The 22,353-nt window shown below is 42.1% G+C and overlaps 1 protein-coding gene across 2 annotated transcripts in view; it reads left to right on the top strand.

Annotated features, from left to right (window-relative positions):
- Positions 1–11,894: 11,894 nt before the first annotated feature.
- apbb2b (amyloid beta (A4) precursor protein-binding, family B, member 2b) overlaps positions 11,895–22,353 on the top strand; it is a 51,148-nt gene continuing 40,689 nt past the window's right edge. For both annotated transcript variants that reach the window (XM_061090574.1, XM_061090583.1), the window contains exon 1: positions 11,895–11,981. The gene's annotated coding sequence lies outside the window, so the exon portion shown is untranslated. The remainder of the gene's footprint in view (positions 11,982–22,353) is intronic.

Here is a 22,353-nt window from a genome sequence, read left to right as displayed (position 1 = left end):
TTTAGTATAAACCATTTTTCCTACTTTCTGACATTCTAAAGACCAGATTTGTTTCACAAAATGGGTTAGGGTTAATAATCTGTAGTTGTCACCTAAGAGTTTTTAATGTCTTGAGGACTTTTTTTCTACAAGTCCCCACATTTTTCATGTTGGATGATTACACACATGGTGATAACACCAAGATGTGTCACGATGCAGCAACAAAAGCAGGGAAGAACAAAACTGCGAGGTGGTAACATGGGTGTCAAAGATACATTCAGTTTATTTAGGACGGAACCACACTGGAAACATTTGGTGGAGTTTGTGTGTGTGTGTGTGTGCTCTACCTGTGTTCAAAGTGAAGCTCCTCCTCAGCAACAGCCAAGGCGGCAGTGACCTGATGAAGGATGCTCTTCGCCACTCCCAAAGATGCAAGCTTGATGACACAAGAGAGGCTTGAATTAAAGACTGTATATGTATTTCCATAAAGCAAAAAAAATTTCGTCGGTTTAGAATAATACCCAATTATTCTTTTAACTAATGCTGCATTTGGAATAGCTAAGCCTCTTTGTGCATTGTTTCCAGCAAACATATTAAATGTCTAAACTGACAAAGTTATAATGACTCTTTTCAGGACAGTGCTGTCTTAACCCCTCGTTTTTTAGGGTAATTATTTTTATACTTAGTGCGCAAATGTAATGAGCTGCTGTGGTTGTGATGTTCGTACCGTTCCATTGCTGTTCTCGAGGTCGACGCCTCCGAACTCAAACTCCAGGATTAAGAACAACTGATCCTCCTCAAAGAAATCTGTGCAAAGGGCAGCAGAGAAGGATCCAGTGAAAAAGAGACACAGATCAAAGAATTGTGTTGGATCAGGTTTGAAAGGGCCCTTATGAGGATTAAATGATAAACTGCTTTTTTTATTTTTTAACTCAAACCAGCCAATCTTGAAAAAAAGAAATGCCTCTGAGCTTCCATCACTTCAGCCTAAAAAACACATTACGTAAATATAATGTGAGACTAATGTTAATGTGCTTTTGTCCCACTGACCTGGTCTGTCATTCTCGGAGCCTTTCTGTTGGTCAAATTTGTCCCAAGCATTCAGGAAATCAGGAGGGTAACAGCCTCGAACGCAGTGGAGACTGAGGGGACAACACATCGAGTCACATCATCACTCAAAACTGCTGAGACAGACAAAGGAAAAAGGGAAAAGAAAAAGGAGCAGGCAGAGTGCTTACTCATTGAGTCCAATAAAGCTGTGAGTCTGGTTTTGTTTCTTCTCTTTCAGGCTGCTCAGCTCCCTGCCAGAACAAAGAAACACACATAGTGCTGTTTAGTTTCGTTCAGGCACTAAATTGAAAGATTCACATCATATGTATACGATTATAAAACATGCATTCCTTATATATTGGATTACACTATTTATATATTAGTGGCTATCCCTGTAAAATGCAGCATTGGGTTTGTTTCTCTTACTTTGAGATTATAATCTCATGGAGAATCTCTCCAAAGATCTTCTGGGCCTCTCCGTTCACCTTCTCACTGCCCTCTACTGGAATAATCTGTCAAGACAACAACCACAAATGTTTGCAAGGAACACTTGTGACATTTTTATTTGACTATTGAACTGTGGTTTCTTGATATTTGATGAGCCTAAACAAAACTACATTTGGTATCACAGGTTTTCTGCAGGTTCAACAACCAAACTTACAGTGTGTGTTAAGACCTACAACACACAGACATCACAAAACATGCAGGCCGCTAAAAGACTTCTCTTGAAAAAAAAGAAAAGAACATTTTGAATGCATGACAGGAGTAGCTTTAAACGAATGTTAACATAATTAATTAAGACCTAACTGAACATATTTAACACCTAGTACATAATAGTTTACCTTTTCTAGGCCTGAAATTTAATTTTTACACTTTTTAAAACGTATTAAAACCCTGCCAAAAAAAACTATCATTATGCTTTGGTATTGTTTACATTTTACACAACATCCCTCAATGTGGGGTGCTACATGGTATTATATATATGGTTAATTTCATATCCAGTAAATACACATACTTTGAGAGCAACCGTGTCCCCCGAGGCGTTGGTGGTGGAGAAGACTTCGCCAAAGGTTCCCTCTCCGATCTTCACACAGCGTTTCATGCGGTGAGGGAGAATACTGTCCTCCCAGGGCAGGGGGTGCTTCTGGCCACACTCAGCATACACCTTCTCTGCATCCGACAGATCTGCGTCCTCACACTGCCACAGAAGAGAGGAGGCAGGAGGTGACACAACCACAGGCCGGGGATGAGTCACAACTTATTCACAGTCAGTATGTTGAAAGTTTGTAGTGCAAACATCTGTTTTATGTTCTCAGTGCAAAGTTCCTTAAATATTGGACATTTTTGTTGGTCTTTCTGACAAAAACAAAACTTTATAATCTTCATGAAGCCAGGATTTACTCTACGGCTGTTGTATTAGAATATGTCAAGTGTATTTTATATCTCTCTTTAAATGTGTCATTGTTGCAGATGTGTGCTGTAACTGTGTGCCGTACCGGAGAGTCATGGCACAGCTGTGGCTGGAGGTGTCTGGGGAGCAGCGTCCGAAAGGGTGTGGCAAAGAGATCCTGGCTGAGCTCTGCTAGAGCCGCCCGCCCCGGAGAACCTGACAGGTGGGAACTACTGAGATGCACTGTTGAGAGAGAACGACAGAAAAGAGACGGAGAGAAGTGTTAACAGTCACAAACAACGGAAGGACAAATTACAATTATACAAATAATCAATAACATTTTAACGGAGAGAGTATTTATAATTCATGCCTTTGCGATGAACCGACAGGGCGGCCTTGAGTCGGCTCCAGGTGTGTGTGCTTGGTGTGAGGTCAGCCAGCAGAGATGAGAGGTTGAGCGGGTTCGCTCTCACCGGGGTGGAGAAATTCATGACTGTTCCAAGCTCCTACACGCAGGATGCAAATCATAGGTTGTCAACGATGCCACAGATCAACCGTTAACCACTTTAAATGCTTCTTAACACTGAACTGCAGTTAGTTGGGATTTAAGTAGAAGCAAAAACTATACACACATGGAACAAAAGTCAGTTTGTGTGTGATGAGTGGATTCAGATTGTGATAATTGTCCATGCACATTATTTGCATTTGGAAATTTTAGTTTGTGTACCCCAGGCATCAAACAAATACAAGGTCCATTTCAACAAACTCTCCCAGCGTAAATAATAAATGAGGATTTTAATTCAAGACTTTTCAATGAGAACCCTTTCTACTTCAGCAAGGCAAGGCACTTTTATTTATAGAGCAAAGGATAAAAATAAGCAAGGCCAAGTGTATGAGACCTTAAATTAACAAAAACTTTCTGTGATGCTGAGAAACTGGGTCAAGGAATCTGGACAAACGTGCCGTGTTCAAGGTTTTGAGCACCACAATAAAACTTCCACACACTTCCATTATATTCAGTCAGCAACATGAATTTTAAACGTGGTAATCTCAAACCAAAACTATTTTCCATTTTTAATAATTCAATTTTTCCCCCTTTTGTCATTTGAGTGACGACCTTCACCAGAACCTGTCTATTATGGCATCGTGATTTAGTAGAAATCTGAATCTGAAATTTGAATTAGGCATTGAAAGACCTGAGTGTCACATGCCTGCCTGACTTTATCAACAAATTAAAAAGTCCATGGATACTGATGGCTTATTTTAACAACGGCTGACCAATAACCAAAACTGTCAGTCGATGAACCTTCCACTATAATAAACAGACATGCTTCAGCAGCACTTTGGTGTGTGTGTCTGTGCATGTTGTCCTCACCCTCTGCTGTTTGTGTTTTGTGGAGATCAGATCGTTGATGCTGCAGTCCACAGGCTTCCCGTCGCCTGCCCATGCGCGTGTGCTGCTTTTGTTTTTCCAGCGGCTCACGCTCAGGCCGCTCACACACGCCTTCCTCGTGGTCCCAGGGTGATCTGTGGAAGTGCTTCTCCTTTTCTTGTCTCTCGGAGCCAGAGACAACTTTTTTCTTTTGGGCAGAACATCACAGGAGCTCTTTACCACTTCTTTGTCTGAGGAAATCTTGTCTTCAGAGCTGGTTGAGCTCTGCTTTTTCCTACTGACTTTCAGATTAGTGTTTTCATGACAGAGATTAGCATCACTGACAGACTGGTGGTCGTTCTTCGTCTGTTCATCACTGGCTGGGTCGGACATGACTGAGGGTGATTTACGCTTTTTGGGTCTCAACTCTGATAAAGTTAATCTCTTAACCTCCACAGCAGGTTTGACAGATAGACATTTCTCCTTCAGCATTGAGATAACCGCTGCCTTTTCTTCTGTTTCTGGATCACTGGACTGTGTATGAGCGACTGGACAGCGACTGCTGTTTGTTGACCGTCTATCAGACACTGTCATTCCCTCGGAGGTATCTCCTGAACACTTGAGATCTTCTGGGTCATCAATGTTATGTGTGTAGACATTTTCAGACTTGACTGCATCTAAACTATCAGACCTATTATTACAAGTCAAAGGTGACTCCACCTGCTTTGTCATTTGTGGCAAGGACAATACTTCAAGCGGAATGGTGCAGTACTTTGCAAGACATATGTCCTTTACTGCTGCAGCCTTCTCTTCAGTAAACAGTGTTTTCACAGGCCCGTTGGGCTGTAAGTGTGTGTCCATAATAAAATAAACACTGCTCTCGGCGTGGTGGATAGATTCATCATAAAACAGTGATGCTGATGAGCATTCAGGCGGCTGCTTGCAGGCAGATAATGCAGTGTCAGTCACTGATACTGCCTGTCCAGTGGACTCAAAGCTATTTATCAACTCAAAATGATCTCTGGTTGTATTATCACTCACTGATAAATGGAGATTAAATGGAGTTTGACTGCTGTCCACTGACAGTGGATCTTCATCTGAGCTCAAAAGTCCCAAACAGGATGAGTAGGTTGTTTGACTGCAGAGCTGAGTCATGGTTAGGATGTCTAATCTCTCTAGCTGCACTGTGCAGAGCTTGGTCAAACAATTATCCTTCAGAGCCTCTATCAGCCACTCCAGCCCGCCTGCTGCTGACACAAACTCGCAGCCGTTCTCACTGTCTGAAGAAAGTTGATTTAAACTTGATAATTCATCGCCATTCGTTGTCTTTGAATTTTCACTGTGGCTTTTAGAGTCCATGCTACAGCTGCTCTTCTTGTTTGTGCTTGTGTGTTCCATTAACACATCACCAGACAGCTCTTCGTGATGATGCTGTTGTGGTACTTGCTCACCAAGGCTTGACAGCAGCTTCCCCTCAGAGTGGAGTCCAGTGGACAGTGCAGAATTGGGTTCAGAGACAGGCTGCCCTGGTGAATTCAAATCTTCTTGAAATGTGCTGATGACACCTGTAGAGCTCACTGACATGGAGGGAGGAGAGGAGGACTTATCATTAATGGGGATGGGTTTAAGGTGGGGATGTTTGCTGAAGGATCCTGCTGAGGGAGTAGAGCAAAAGATGGGGTTTCTGGGGGAAGGTCCGACACTGCAATCTGCTGACTCATTGAGGGATATCTCTCGGAGGGGGTTGGTGGCAAAGCTAGAAGTCCCTGCAGCATTCACTGAGTTCTCCGGGCTCGACACCAAAAACACTGGAGGAACCTTCCTCCTCCTCGTATTCAGATGGGTACAATTGGAACGAACGGCTCCAGAAGTGAAGTCATCTGAAGAGTTAAGTATACTGACAACCTTTTTTTGGAGTTTGGGTTTGACAACAGCTTCACATCTGCGGCGAGTTACAAAGCGGCCCACAGAATGATGGTGAACCCTGAAAATGGAAAAGGCAGAGGAAGAGAGAGAATGGTTAGAGAAATTACCAAATTATCTAAAAAAATCTTCACCCTCCAGACCTGAGGACTGACTCCTCACAGACCTTTTACTTGTGTGTTTCAAAGGAAATAAACTGAAATATGGGACCCTGTAAATGTGAATGACAATATTAAACCTACAAATGAAGGTCATATTAATAATGGTCCCTGCCATCAATAATTCTATGCAACACAACATGCCAAACAAATCTAAAGAATAAAAGCTCCAAAATAAATAAAATATGCAAAACATCTTCTTACTATTGTTATTGATATAGTTTTGTACATTGTCAAATTTATATTGCAAATACTGTTAGTATTTGTTAGTACATTTCCAGAGTGATAAAAAGGAAAATAGTTTAACATGTAACACAGATGGATTCTCATAAAGTCTGCTTTATGCTCTTTGTGGACTCATGAACTTCCAGGAATTAAACCGCTAAAGTCCAAGACCTTGCTAGTGTGCTGAGGTTTGGATTTTTGAATTTAGAATTTAGATTCAGCCAAGACACTTTTCCTTTATTTATAAGTGGCACCAACAACCTGACTGTCTGAGAAAATATTTAATTTCTCTTAATTTGAGATACATTTTTGTGACACTTAAGGGCCGACCTTGAGTCTTCTTCACTCTCGCTGGTCACTGGAGCCCGCTGCCGTTTCTGCCTAATCAAAACCCCCGGAACAGACGTGAGCTGTCTTTTCCTGTTGACATGCAGAGACAAAAAACATTTCAGAAATACATCAACACACATTACAATTACTTCTGCAAGTGAATGATTCCAGGAAAACATGTAGTTGAACGTTCAAAAGCCTAATTTTTACAATTTTAAGAACATGATCTGTTTTATCAATCAATATAAAAAAATTAAAATAAAAAACAATGAAAGAAAGAAACTGTTTCAGAGGAAATCCAAAATAAACTTGATTTGAAAATGTAATTATGGCCTTTGACATTTTTTTGAAATGTCAAATTGATGTAAAACAGCAGTCATAGATCAATCGTAAAGCAAATTAGATCATTCACAAATAAAGGTGGGTTTTGTAGTAGCTGATGACAAGTCAGATCTGCTCTAGCCTCTATTGTAGAAGTCTTCTGTTATTATTAGTAGTTTCAAACGTCTGCTTACAGACACTGTGGTGATAAAATTAGAAAGCATGATAGACTCCCAATGTGTTCTGCTCCTGCTTGGTTGTGCACAGACCTGGTTGTCTTGCTCTGCTGAGCAGGCTGAGGGCGCTGAGGAAAAGGCCGGCCGATGTTCTCCTCATCGCTGCTGTTCTCTGTCAGAGAGGACACAGCTTTTCTCCTGGCAGGTTGAACTCTACCCCTGCAGACACGAGTCTTCTTCCCTCTAATGATAAAGAAAAGATAAAACCCAAGAGATGAGCAGGTCAAGATACAAACCATGAGATGAGGGGAAAAGATAGAAGACAATAAAGAATGCAAAGAGCCTTCAATTCTATTTTGTTAATCCAGACATTGACAATATATCACACACATCCAATCAGGGCCGGGTCTAGACAGGCATGTATGAGGGGGCAGCCACAAATCTTGAGGGGGCATTGTGCTTTATTATATTATTATTATTATAAATTGGGATTTAGTTTGAGGGGGCACAACATTTATTTGAGGGGGCCAGGCCCCCTCTTGCCCCTGCCTAGACCCGGCCCTGCATCCAATTAGTTAAATGCCACGTTTAAGACCTATGTTTAGTTAATGATAAACTGTCCGCACAGACCTTGTTGTCTTGCTCTGGTGAGGCGCCTGAGGAGGAGAAGGAGAGGGGAGGACGATGATCTCCTCGTTGTCGAAACTCTCTTCATCACAGGTCTTCTCTGTCAGACAGAGCATGGCCTTCTTCTTGGCGTCACGAGCTCCTCTACGACTTGCAACACTAATGCTCCTCTCTCTACGACACCAGAAACGGATGAAGAAAGTACGATATCAAACATAAGAGTAAGGACGACGGCGACATTATACAGGGTTCATACACATTTTGACCAATGGATTTCCATGACTTTTCCATGACTTTTCAAAAACTTTAAACCAAATTTCCATGTCCAAACATTTTGTGACATCTCGATGTATACATGAAAAAGTGAAAAAATGAGGTATTTAAACTAGCAATGACAATTCCAAGGCATACAGTATACCTTACGCATACGCTCTCATACTAGCTCAGTTAGTATGAGAGCGTATGCCTGCTTATATTTTGAGCGTATTTCTTTAAAAGCATATGAATTATTTAAAACTCAGCGTAAATGAACGACATGAAAATATGAATATAACAAATTTCCATGACTTTTCCATAACTTTTGTTTTTTTCCAGGACTTTTCCAGGCCTGGAAATACAGATTTTACAATTCCATGACTTTTCCAGGTTTTTCATGACGGTAGGAACCCTGATTATAACTAATCTGGAATAAGGAATAACTGTCTTCACTGTTTTAGTTGGTAGATGGTTTTAAACTAATTTCTATAATATTAAATACGCCATGTCTGTCACACTGATTCAGATTTGTGACCACAATATGGAGTAATTGGGAGTTATCATTATATTTATGATGTTGATGTTTCTGATAGAACAGTTTGAGAAACGTGTTGTTTCAGCTGTCTGATCCTTTAGGAGGCTGAAGCTGCTGTGGAACTGAATTGCATTTTAGAAAAATTGTCTCTATTGTTTGACACATCCTTGTATAGGCCTGGATCTTTCATATGTTCCCTATTATACTGAATGAAGTAACCATAAACTATGGTTTACTGTAGAGCTCCACCAATAACAAGGTAACAGCTTAATACAAGTTAAGAGACAGGGGTGGGGACATTAATAGTAAAGAAGGCAGCCAGGTGGATGGTAGATTTCAAACCTACCTGATCCTCGCAGGCTTTGCGGGTTCGAACACGGAGATGTCACCGTCGGTGCTGTCGAACACTCCTTTGCGGGTTTCCGGTGAAACCCAGGCGGGCAGTTTCCTCCTCCGTTTACCGTACGTCTTCAGAAACAAGGACTTGACCGGCTTCATGTTGGAAGTCTCCAGTATGACGGATGTGTTGAACTGGTCAGAGACACTGGTGTTACTCACCCAGACGGGAACTGTGCTAAGGCTAGGCTAACTGTGCTATCAAAAACAACACTGAACAACTCACAAACAGTGACTGGCTAAATTCACCGTAACTCGGTTTAACTAAAGAGCCGTTTTAAACCCGTCGCCATGGTCATCAGCCAAATAAATCCTCTTTTGTGTCTCCTTCATTATTTTGCGTCGTGAATGGGAAGGACCCGCTTACTGTTCAAACCACCGGATGCGTCCAGGATTGGTCAACACCCGGTGATTGTGATGACACAGCGCCACCCGGCGGATCGGAGTCATGACATAGATGGATAGATAGACAGAGGTAGATAGACAGAAATCAATAAACATCAGAATATAGACAAAACATGTAAACTTGAAAATACAAGTAAAACATAAAAGCATAGGGTCCTTACTGTTACATCTCTTGGTCTTTATAACTTGTGTGGCCATAGCAATATATCTTGTGGTCGTAACGTCCTCATGGGATGCTGCAGCAGTATTTTTAATGTATGTATTTTTTAATGATATAATCTATGTGAGCAGTAGAAGGCCGAGTCATATCCACAGTAACGAGACTGGAAAGATGAGAAACAATGCAGTAAATCAGTATAACCACCAGGTGTCATCATTTCATTAAATTGGTGCCATATTTATTATAGATGTAAGATTCCCGTTCTTGGGGGAAATGGATGCTAATGATTACACTGGACCTCTGCAGTTTATGTGTCCTATTCAGTCTGCACTATTTATCATGTATAAGCAATTGTTGCAATAACAGAAATTACAGCAGGCGAGCACAATCACAGTCAAAAAGGTAGAGTAACAAGGAAAAAACAACAAAACACCATATGAAATACAAGGTAAACAGATACAAGAAATAAATCATACAATAGGCCTACTACTGGCTGTAATTTTCATTGGTACCTTCTCATATTATCCTCTTGTTCATCTTTAGTGATGGACAAGAGGAAACGTTCAAGTTGATGGCACCATTTAAAATTCACAGAAATAGTAATTAGGATTCATTAAACGACTTTGACTGAGACAAATTTCACGACAGTCTATCAAATAGTTATGTTTTCAGTCAAAAGCTCTTTGTGTGTTTGAAGCTCATTGTCTCTGTTGAATGCACGGCCTTGTACAATCTCCTCTCAGCTTCCAGTCCAAACTGGCCTCTACAAATCCACGTTAACACATTTACACACTTACTCTGTGGTTTTTGCACAGATGGAAAATTAACTACAAGTCAAACGCACAATGTTGCCAATTACGTTATGCAAAGGCACAGCTTACAATTTGCTTAATCATTTTCCTTCCCTGCAGGCAGCAATTACTCCTCATTAATTTTTTATGCCATGAAAAGCCTTTTGCCCAGACTTGAACGTTGCTGGAAGGTAATCCAGTCACCTGCCTCACACACGACTCCAGAAAGGCCGATAATAAAATACTGTGCACTGTTAAATTCACTGAATCCTGATGAGATTTCAAGCAGCTCTGTTTTCAGCAGGGAGAGAAAGACATAGTCAACAAGAGTATTTAACATAAATGTTTTACAATGCAGCAAAGCAGTAAGTCATCTTGATCCTTACATTAGAATTATTATTATTATTAGACAGGAAAGTCTTACAGACGGAGAACAGTGTCTTATCTTTATAAACACATTTATTATTAAACTGATACTTTGCTATTTGGTTGTAGCACTTTGGATGTGTGAGTGGTCATCATCATCATCATCATCATCATCATCATCATCATCATCATCATCATCATCATCATCATCATCATCATCATCATCATCATCATCATCATCATCATCATCATCATCATCATCATCATCATCATCATCCTCAACCTCATCATCACGATTATCATCATCATCGTCAAATCATCCTCATCATCATCGTCATCATGATCTTCATCATTATAACATGGTGGTAACCTTTCTTAATTCCTAATTCAGGGGCGGCTCCTGGCACAGGCGACATAGGCGGTTGCCTAGGGTGAAAAATGGGCGGCACAAGAGACTGAATTATCATGACTGGAGTCTGGACACATTTTAATTTAATACAACACACTTTTATTTATTAAATATTTTCTTTCTATGATAATTAATCAAGTTTTCTTTGAGTTTCCAGTTCCTGGGGGTTGTTGCTGGAGTCATCTGGCCATTCATCAAAAGGAGGGCCAGCTGCAGCAGACAACCTTAAATGTCTCGTGTAATCATAGGGAGGGACATTATTTCCTTATCTCGATTTTTAGTTTTTAAATCTTTGTTTATTGTTTGATATTTATATTTAATTAATTTCCATTAGTTAATATTATATGGTCTTATTCTGGGGTGTTATGTTGTGGCTGTAGCGTTGTTTTAAATGTCTAAGTCTATCCCCCTCTTTGATTTTGAGTGGCTTGACCAGCCACCATATATGTTCCCCTATCTCGGTTGAGGGGCAGTTTTTGTGATGCTGCTAACTGGTATCCATCTGTTACTGGAGGCTAGTTTGAGTAATTGACATTTTTTACTGGTTGTGAAATGTATCGTTTTGCATTTTGTAAATGGAAACAAAATTAAAAAAAACATTTGTTCAAAGACACTGTGACTCTCTGGTCTTCCTGCTCGATCCCTGACAATCATCATCATCATCGTCCTCATCATCACATCCTCAACCTCATCGTTCTCATCCTCAACCTCATCGTCCTCATCCTCAACCTCATCCTCATCATCATCCCTTACTATAGAAATCTTCAAAATGTGCAAATGTCGTTCAGAAAGATGTAATCCTCCCTGTTTCCCTGTAGTCAACTTCGTGAAATAAAAACAATTAATAACACGAAACTGTAATCTCCACAGTGTCAAGTCAAGTCATTTAAATCAAAGAGAGTTACAAAAAAAAAAAAAAATCACAGAGGAGCGTTTGCTTCCGGAGCAGCGTCCCCCGGTTCCCCCTGCCGGAGAGGGGCGGCATCTGGGAGGGAGGAGAAAAGAAACAAGCCGAGAGAGTGAGAGAGAGACACGGAGGGGAGGAGAGAAAGAAGTGAAGAAGACAGGAGCCCAGCGCGGAGGACGTGAACACACCGGAGAGACAGCGAGGAGGTGAGTGATGTGCTATGAGGGGGTTTTCTCCTGAACGTGTCCGTTACAGTGGAGCCTCTGCTCGGGTAGAACCAGAGGAACTTCCCGTGTCGCACCTCCGGACGACGCCGCGCTGAGGCATCCGAGGCCCCGCTGCGCTGCGAGCCAGTCGGGGAGGTGTCGGAGGGCAGTCCGGTGGGGTGGGGGGGACCGGGAGGCTGCGGTGGAGCCCGGCGTGTGTTTCCATGAGCTAATGCTCCGGTTCAGTTGTGTTGTTGTTGTGTTGTTGTTAATGCGGTTGTGTGTGTTTGTGGGAACGGACGTGTAGCGAGCAGCCGCTGACCACCGCGGGTCTTTAAGCTTCGACACCGCCGCTGTGTTCGGGTCGAGGGGCGTTCAAGGCACCGACCCTCGGAACGTGGATGACACCAGGCTGTTCAATCACATTCCAGAAACCTCACCTTTAATACGTGGGTCTTAAAGTAGAGCCGGACGATGTGGCCCGAGAAAGATCCCAAGATAAACGATTTCACGTCAGATGGTATCGATAATTATCACGATAGAGGTCACGTTGTTTATTTCAATATTAAAAGACAGATTTTTGCTCCTGATGCATGTTGTGGTTTTTAATGAATCTTTATGAGCTGAGAATGATAAACACCTGATAAACAATAAAACATTCTCTAAACCTAAGGGGAGATCAATGCATAAGCAACACGCCGATACATATATTGGACTTTTGCTATATTACTATTAATTACAATTAAATTGCAATAATAATTGATATTGTATATTGTGCAGCCCTAGTCTTAAGGTAAGGTATAGGTGAGTGGCTGGTGATCTGACCAGAGCCATGGACTCCAGATAATGTCTTGACTTTATCCAGAGTTTGCTTTACACATATGAAGAACGCAGCAGCATATTGTCAGACGCGTTAATATCAACAGGAACATGTCAGAAGCGTTCAGGTGAGGGGGGGGGGGGGGGTGTCAGGACACAATGTGTAAATTCCACTGCAGAAATCATCATACACGATTAGGGTTGCAAAATTCTGGGAATATTCAAAGTTGGAAACTTTCCATGGGAATTAATGGGAATATACGGGAATTAACAGGAATTAATGGGAATTAACAGGAATAAACTGGAAATGTTGTGGGTAATTTATACTAACTGTATTTACCTTGTCATATACAGACATAAATATAAACATTTTGTTGTGTCATAGGCTGATTTGAGCCCTGAGAAACTTTGGGCACTTGACTATATGCTTCTGCATCGTTGTGTCATTCTTAACATAGGTCTCTGCACAGTATTTGCAAATGTACACAGCCTTTCCTTCCACATTGGATGTGGTGAAATGTCAATTGATGGATAAATTAATGGAAATAGGCTGGATGAACAGATGAACAATCCTCAATAAGCATTATAATTATTTTCCCTTATTACAGTACATTAACACTGGTGTTGGCCGTTATCACCTAAAACCTTTGAATCTACTTGTCCCTACAGGTTGACGTCTTTGTTGCCGTCTTCGACATGCATGTCACCTCTTTTCCATCCTGAGATATGTGCATTATTTTTATTTTCATTATTTCTATCCGTCACATATTACAAACGTCATTAGGTCAGCTCGCTTGCTCTAGGGAAAGATAACAACTGACTTGGAGCATTTGCGTTCTCACATACAGCCCATGGATGATTTCAGGACAATACCTATAATATTTAAACAATTAAGTTCATAGTATTACAGTTTAATCTGTTAATTCCTGTCATATTGTTAACTGACGATCTCCCAATTAATCAAACCAGGTTTAGTTGTTGTTTCTGACCAGGCTTCCTTGTCTTAAAAGCTAATATGTTGACCTACATAACTGAACATGGTGGCGACACCAGGATATTGTTTCCAAGTAGGGTTTTTAATATAATTCTAATGTTCATGAACTTGCAGCAACAGATGTTTTGACCCTTTTGCTTTATAATAATCTGCGGATTAATTCATGGATTAATTAAGCACAGCCTCCTTGTAGAACACTATACAAACCTGACGGTTGAACCTGTCCCTTGGTTCCTGACCAGAGACGCTCCAGCTCCTGACTCATGGTTGTCTCGGCTCCTTTGTCTTCTCCTGTATTGTGTTGAGTTACAATATAAGCAATGAAGAGGCTCATTGTAAGACTAACAGGCATGAAGGAGGGTATTCTCTTGACTCCTGCATGCTACATGGAATAGTCCCGGGCTGTAGACCCTGCAGGCCCCCGGGCAGGGAGGTGGGGGGGTGAGGTTGAGGCTTGTATTGGTGCATGGTGCTGGCTGGACACATGCTACAGCTAATCGTTTCCAGCCTGGCTCTGGTAGCTTATGCCAGGCCCGTGAGATAATACGCCTGCTTGTTCTATCTAGACAAACATGGAACCACTTAATTGCTTGTTTATGTTCAGTGATTTTAAAGAATCTACTGAATAATGATGCAAATCCATTTCCTGTTTAATTGTTGTGGAGGCAGGGGGGTGCTGAGACAGGACGCACTTATGTTTTGTTTGTGCACAGACATGAGGAATTACTGTGGACTTTTCCTCTCAAAACCGCTGACTTCAGATGAGGGCTGACTTTTACAAGGACTGGATTTTTTGTTGTGTCGTAACACTGTGCAAACTTGTGAAACAGGTCATGTACTAGTATACTATGTGTGTTTCTGTGGAGTCAGGAGGGAAACTGAAGTTGTTGACAATAACATGAATCACCAAAGGACCTGTCTTCTTTTTTTGGACTGCACCACTGAGGTTTGTGCCCCTGTGTGTCTCCTGGTGACACTGGCCCTCATGCGTTCAACATTTGCATCATATTTGCACTGATGCTTCCTTCAATGAGATTTATTACTCTTATCAGAAAGCATAAAGATCAAATACAACTTGATATTGTCATGTTTTCTATCCGGAAACCTCTTGTTAAATAGCCAGTTCTCACTATTTTAGGCAGTGGTTTTGGTGGTTTTACTATGTTTGTGCTGTGGTATCGGTCAGGCGAGTTAATTAGTGTGAGCTGCAAAATTAAACGCCTCTGACTGTACCACCATAGTAGAAATGGTGCACTGTCATCCTCTCTCCCTCTCCGTCACTGCCTGCCTGCCTTCCTCGCCACCCTCCCTCCCTCTCTCACTTTCCTCCCAGCCTCCTTGCCCATCCAGCCCTCGTCCCTGCTCTGCAGTGTGTGCACTTGCACGTGTGTGCATGTGATGCCATCGCTAATTGCGTATGGCACTCGGGAACGTGAAGTTGGTTTTAATATTCTTCCCCTCTCCCATCTTTCCTGCGCCGTCTTTTCACTTTCTCCCTCTTCATTGAGTCTCCCTCCCTTCCACTGAAGCGTTTCTGTACGACGTCAGGAGTTGCTGAGCCTGGAAAAAGTGACTTGGACATTTATGGGCTGAGTTTTGGGCCAAGCACTGCAGACGGTTCCTGTGTGCTTGTGTATGCGTGTTTGTTTAGCTTCGGTGTTTTGAAAGTGCCTCACTCTCAAGATGGTCCCCTTCTCTGCTTAGTTGGCTTCTATTACCTCCGTTGAGATGCCAAATAAATGAGACATACACATGCATTTACACATATTGCAGACATGCATGTATAAACAGCCATCTGGTGAAGCTATGAGTATGTCACACACCCAGAATATGATATTTTAGCGAGCCTCAGAGTACTCTGCTGATTGGATGTAAATACCTTGGCCTGGCTGTGTGTGCGTGGGTGTGTGTGCGCGTGTGTGTGTTTGTGTGTGTGCGCGTGTGTGTGTCTGAGTCTGATTTGGGACTTTCTTCCCTCACAGCACCAAACTGTTAGTCTGTGTGTGGTCGAGGTCATGCTCAACAGCTGATGAGAAAGGATGCTGAAAGTGTGCATGTGCGTACACAGTGCGGGTGTCTCTGTGGGTGTGTGTGAGCAATCAGATAAAGGGTATGGAGATCCGTTATCACCACCCTGCTTCCCCTGTGAGACAATACCACTGGTCCGCCCCTGACCAAACAAGTGTGTGTATGGTGGCTGGTGCATATCTGTGAGTGTGTGTGCGTTTGTGTGGGCAGTGTGACCAGATTGGTCAGATGACTGATGAATTAATGACAGAAGAAAGCAGATTCATCCCCGGCTGTCAAGTTGGCAAGAGGACCACACTGCAGTTTACTGGAGTGTGTTTATGTGTGCTGTCGCTGCATGTGTGTGTTTTCAGTCTTTTCCTTCATCTTCGTCTCGTCACTTCTCTTTCAGTCCCCTATCGATGCCTCTCAATAGGGTTATTGTGCCCACTGTCAAGCAGGCTGCAGTGTGTGTGTGTGTGTATCTGTGCGTTGTTGTTGCAGGGGGCAGACAGCCGTGAGGTGTGTTTGAACAGAGAAGGAGCACAGAGGCCCTGTTCATCCTGCAGGGTGTGAAACTGAATGATCGGGCCCCCGGTCGGTGTTTCCGTCTGTCCCTCTGTCCATCAGACGGCCTGACTCTTGTTGACAGTTCTTCACCCACATGCTCGATCCGCGTTTGATTTTTTTCTTTACTCAGTTTAGCTCTGCATCTCTGTTTGCTTCATTTGCGCGCGTGCCTTGTAACGTGTCAGCTCCTGGCAGCTCTCCCTGTCCGGTTGTCTTCTCGCTGTCAGGTCTGCATGGTGATTGGCTCGTCGGTATGCATGTTATTCTGCCTACAAATTACCTGTGGAAGCAGGCGAGCTGAGGACAGGCAAACGTTCAGCTTTCAGAGGAAACCCCCCACACGTTTACGCTTGTGCTCACACACTTTCCCACTCCTTTGTTTATATGTTTCTGTTTCTGATGTTGTCTTTTCCACATCGCTGCACTTTCACACGTTTACCCCCATCACTCCCGATTCAGCTGCATAAGGGTTTTCGGCCTCTATTTCTCTCTCGCGCAGGCTCTCCCTCTCTCTCCTTCAAACACATATGCACCGTCTTAAGCTTTGAAAGCCAAAGCGTGATGAAAGGGGCTGTTAAGGCCAGAGCCCCAGGTGCCTCTGTAAATTGGCCTACTACAGCAAGTATAAGGATTTCTGCTGCACTGTCTCAGAACAAGGATTGACTCGAAGTTGGTAGTCCTCCCTCACTTCTCTAATCCCCAGCCCTTACTGCAAGGAACACTCGAGTACATTGATGTTCACTCTAAAGCACAAGGAACACTCAAACCGGAGCACCAATGCCAAGTGAAATATTTACTGTACAGTGATAAATTTGGAAACATCCAGCATGCTATTCAAAACATCTCCTCCCCCAGTGTAAGTTCGTAGTCAGAAGAGGTTTAACACTTAACATTGCTCAGCCTTACAATAGTTTGTTACTTTGATTTCTTCGGTGTAGATCTCAAAACACTTCCACAAACCGCTTCTCGGAGGCTTCGGTGTCGGCTCTGTTTGTTAGCTTGCTCCCTTTTCATAGCAAAACAACATAACATTGTGCATGCAATAGGTCAAGCTGATGGCGAGTGGCCTCTGCTGAATGACTAGGCAAACACTAAATCCGGTTGATCATGGACGCACAACGGTTTCATTGCAAATAAACCAGGTAGGATGAATGCAAAATATTCTAACTTCACTCTACACCATAGACTATATAAAAAGCTCTGCGTACAAAGTCCTAACCTGATTCTCTGGCTGTGCCATGTGACCAAAATCTCATATATCAACGTGGGTTATTTTATTTCCAGATACATATGTTGTGTTTCCCATTAATTACTTACTCAGACTGTGGCAGCCCACCATAGTCTGCTTTCCCCTTCACAGCTTCATCAGTAGAAACAAGGCTAACGCCCTATCTCACCATGTTCAAAAAAGCAACAAAAAAAGATCCTGGATCCGCCTGTTTATCTTTTAGATCTGCTCCTAAATTTAACAGTTTCTTCTAAAGGTCATGCCTCACCCCTCCACGAAACTTTAATGGCAACTGGATGAGTGATCCAGATGACCGAGAGAAAAACAATCAAATTGCAAAGAAAACGTTTCTTTACACACCTCATGATACATAAAAGATTGTTGACATAATATTTGTGCTGTTGGTTTGTTATAAACGTGTGCACATAGATTGCCTCATTCCCTCCTTTACCTGTTTTTGTTCCTTTTGTAGCCGACAGAAAGGCCATGATGCATTACACCTGTCATGTTGAGAGCTCCTTTGATTGGCTTCATTTGTCACTGCGGACATTTTGTGATATTTGTAGGCTCATTGTTCACTTTTTTTCAAGGCATCTTAAGATTTGTTTGACAGTGACTCATTTAGCTGTTCCTTTGTAGACATGATCATCAGTCAAATATTGCAATAACAAGGAAAACACATCCAGACAGTATTCAAGGCCTTTGATATTATAAGCAAATTTTTAACTATTCAGATATTGGAATCAAAAGGGAAATATTTGTGTTTGCTCTACAGACTTGATTTATGTGGGATAAATAATAGGCACAACACAGTGCTTGTTGGGGCAGTGTGGTATGCAGTGTGGTTTCTTGCTGTACAGTGTAGATACCACGGCAGTAATGCAGACTGCAGTTTGATTTGCTCTGTATATTTTAACTGCTGTGCTTTCTGCCAGGTCAGCATTTTTTCCACATTATGGCTGTTTTACATTTAAATGGCAGCACATGCATACATTTTGTTATAAGGATCAGACCATATTGATTTTTGTTTCATCTCAGTCAAAACGAACGCCCTTCATGTATATACAATTCGTTGCAGTGAATCCAAAGGCAAAATGGTGGCTGTAGCATGGAAACAATGTTATCATAGGGAATGTATGGAGATAGAAACAGATATATATACATAGATACAAATGCGCGAGAGTCAACCTAATGAAACCTGGTCATATGTTTAAAGATGAAAGTAAATCAAGCAATTAACAGATAATGAAACTGCAATTTTGTGTAGCTGTATCATGCAAGGCTTGAAGTAGTCATCTTTAAGAATGTTTTATAGATTATTGATTTATTGAGCATATTATTAGCAGATCAATCAACAATGCAAATAGCTCAACAGATGTTCTCGCTCATCATTTCCTGCCATGCTTTAACTGACCGGGGTTTTCCCCCTGGAAATTGACGGCAGATGTGGAATCCATTTGAATGTAGTAAGGAGACGACTGACTGAACAATGGACACTCACAAAATATCAAAAAAAAAAAAATGTGAATGAACACCCTTGTTTGTTTGCCAGGAAGGGTTTTGTTGTGTATTTTAAAGTGTGTAAAGGTGTTTGTGTTAGCACAGGTTGGTAGCAGACATGGCCCTCCTCCTCTGTAAAACCCTCCAGCAAACTTTGCTCACTTTCCCCCCTGTTGTAACAATTAACCTTCACAGAGCCGGAGTGTGTGAACTGGATGAAACACAGGTTGATAGGAATGTTGAATCATCATCGCAGTCATTGTGGTGATTTAGGTTCCCAGACTAGATTAGATTGTTGCGGTTACGTCATATCCTGTGGTGGGAGTAATGATAAGTTAACGTCTGTGGTTAAGGATATGAAGCAGTGCCAACCTGGACGCAATATTTTAGATCTTGCTTCATAAAACCGCAGCTACATTAAAAATAGTTGTATTTGTTTTTCTAGGCAAGAATTAAAAGGAATTGAACGGTGTAACTTTGATAAACCACACAATGCTGGAATTTGGGTCTTGGCTTTGCCCTGACTTGGCAAAACAAGTGGAGAGGCATTCTTTGTGCGTGTGTGTGTTGTTATTGTTTTTTCTGTGTTTTTACTCTAAGCAGTGGCGGTGCGGTGCTTTCCCACCAGTTATGGTCAACTGGCTGTATCATCCACCATTCCAAAACCAAAGTCTGTCAGAGGAGAATGCTCCGCTAAATTTTTGGGAGACAACAAAAATAACTTCCCTTGGTATGAAGGCCGAGGAGCGGAGGGAGAGAGAGGCAAGAGGAGGAGATGACGAGCGAGAGAAAGAGGGGATGATTTAAAGTAGTGGAGAGCGAGCGATCGTTGCAGTGGTGTCTGTGGTTCCTTTGGCAGAGATGGGACATTCTTTTTCTGATGAGTCACTCTCTCGCTCTATCTCTCTGTCTCTCTGATCCATTTTCTTTCCTAACACTTCGGCTTCTTGGGCTGGTACTCCCCCCCCTCTCATATTCTAAGCGTCTCGTCTCATTACCCTCTCCCCCTCTTCGACATGTTGTATTTGGCCACTGAGTCAAACCCTTCAGGCAGTCAGATCAGACCAGGCCGTGATATCAATACAGTCTTGTGACATTGTCAGGGAACAGTTTGCCACAGGCTTTCTAATGAAATGTGAGAGAACGAGGCCATCTTAAACTGTCCCACTCTCTCTCTTTCTATCTGTTTCTCTCTCTCACATATATATTTATGTAATACACATATCCATTTTGTCATAGGACACTTTTGAGGACATTAAACAGACTTTCCTTCATGTTCTAAGGACTCTCTTGACCCATAACCTTAACTGCACACCCCAACATTGGTGTTTAACCCAATTAGGGTCACAACTGTTGTCCTCAATTAGACAATCCATTCCCAAGTCACACCGAATTAACTCACACACACAGGTTTGCACAGAAATAAATTGACTCCCATTCTTTATGAACAGTTTAACCAAAATCATATCTCTAACCTTCACCATGACCAAATCATGCTAACCCTAACCTTAACTTGCATTGCACAGCTTACCCCAAACCTTAACCATCACAGCTAAAACCCTAACTTGAACCTAATTCTAACACTAACCCTAAAATCAAGTCTTAATACACAAAGAGGCCCACGAAAAAGTGAGGACCGGTCAATATGTCCTCACTCCATAAGGTCTCTGCTCAAAATCCCCAAAAAGATACAAGTACAAGTTCACACAAACATGCTCACACACATGTCCAAGAGCTTGGTGGTTTGTGTCTAGACTTCCCTGTCCTCTCGGATGTCCTGTCACATCTCAGCTATATATAGAGTAAACAGTCCCTCCGCTGCTTCTGCCCTCGCCTTGGCGCTGACAACACTTCAGAGCATGTGCACATTTGTCCACCTGTCTGTGTGTTTTCACTGAGAGAGAGGGACAGAAGGCTTGTTAAATACATGCGGCGTGCCTACATGTCGACTGGAAAAGAACAAGACAAAAGAGTACTCTGCATCAAGCAGAGAAACATCACTGCACATTGCTGTAGAGACCAAAAGGAATGGTGAATGATTGCATCATATTGTAGCCATCAGCTAGTGCATTAGTATTTATGAATGAACGACAGTTGGCAGTGAGAATCTACCAGTTTAACTTCACAATATTAATGTTTTTAAATCTTGATTCATAGCTGTATATTAACTACAGTTCATATAGTAGAAAGAAAGTATGATCATTTTTGAATGTCATAATTTCTAAATCTTCTTAAGCTACATTACATTTTTCAGTAAGTAGTTAGCGATGTCTCCTGAACATTCATGCGCTGTGTCTATTCCCATTTTGCTATTTGCTGGGCTGATGCTTTCAGCCCCAGTGTTCTGTGTCGACGGGAACAAACTCATCTACTTTAATCCAGTGTGATTGACTCCAGGGCTGCCGGCGCTCTCAGCTCTGAAGCATGACAACGATGCCCTCTTTTTATTCCTTTGACTCATAGACTATATATAAATAAAGATAGACGACATGACGGCTCCCTAAAAGTGTAGTCAAAGGGTCTTCATGTTTCCATGGTAGTGGTTGGGTCATGAACAACCAAATATTAAACATTTAAATACACGTCAAATAATTTCTCAAAGATGGTTTCTGTCAATGTAGTTAGTTCAAGCTATTTTTTCCACAGCGTTTGGTTGTATAAGTTATTTAATTTTGTTTAAACCGGTTGAAACATTGATTGACCGTTGAGACTGACTTGTGATTGGTGAAGTCACACACCATGATCGCTACTGTGCAGACTTGCAGGAAAAACAAGAGTTGTGTGTGTTGTAAGAGTTTAGAGGGGGGTGGCTGCTATGCAAAGGTTTACTGAACTCTGCTTTATCTAAATGGAGATCCGAATGACACATTAAAAAGAAATAGAAATAGAAACAAAAAGCATTTATTGATAAAGAAAAAGCCGCAAACACAAGCACATGACTGAGTGAAATACAGATGTGGCTTCACTTGTTGTTTTCTGACTCTCCTCCTGGCTCAACATGTCCCTGAAGCTGCGTCCAGGAAAGAGTTGTGGTCTCAATACGGCAAAGTGGCTGTGGCTGCAAGACTGGCTCATGTGTGTTCCATGGAGGGAGCAGCAAAATGAGACTTCCCCCCTCTCAGTGTGTTTTGCTTGGTGTGTGTGTGTGTGTGTTCGTGGTGTACTTTTTCTCCCCTCCCACGACCTCCCCTCACCCACAGGAAAGAGCGGCTGGGAGAAAAAGAGAGGGGGGGATATCTGGGGCTATAGGGAGG

This window comes from Limanda limanda, chromosome 2 (genome assembly GCF_963576545.1).
Source record: "Limanda limanda chromosome 2, fLimLim1.1, whole genome shotgun sequence".
NCBI classification, from domain to species: domain Eukaryota; kingdom Metazoa; phylum Chordata; class Actinopteri; order Pleuronectiformes; family Pleuronectidae; genus Limanda; species Limanda limanda.
This window is presented reverse-complemented; position numbering and strand designations above follow the sequence as displayed.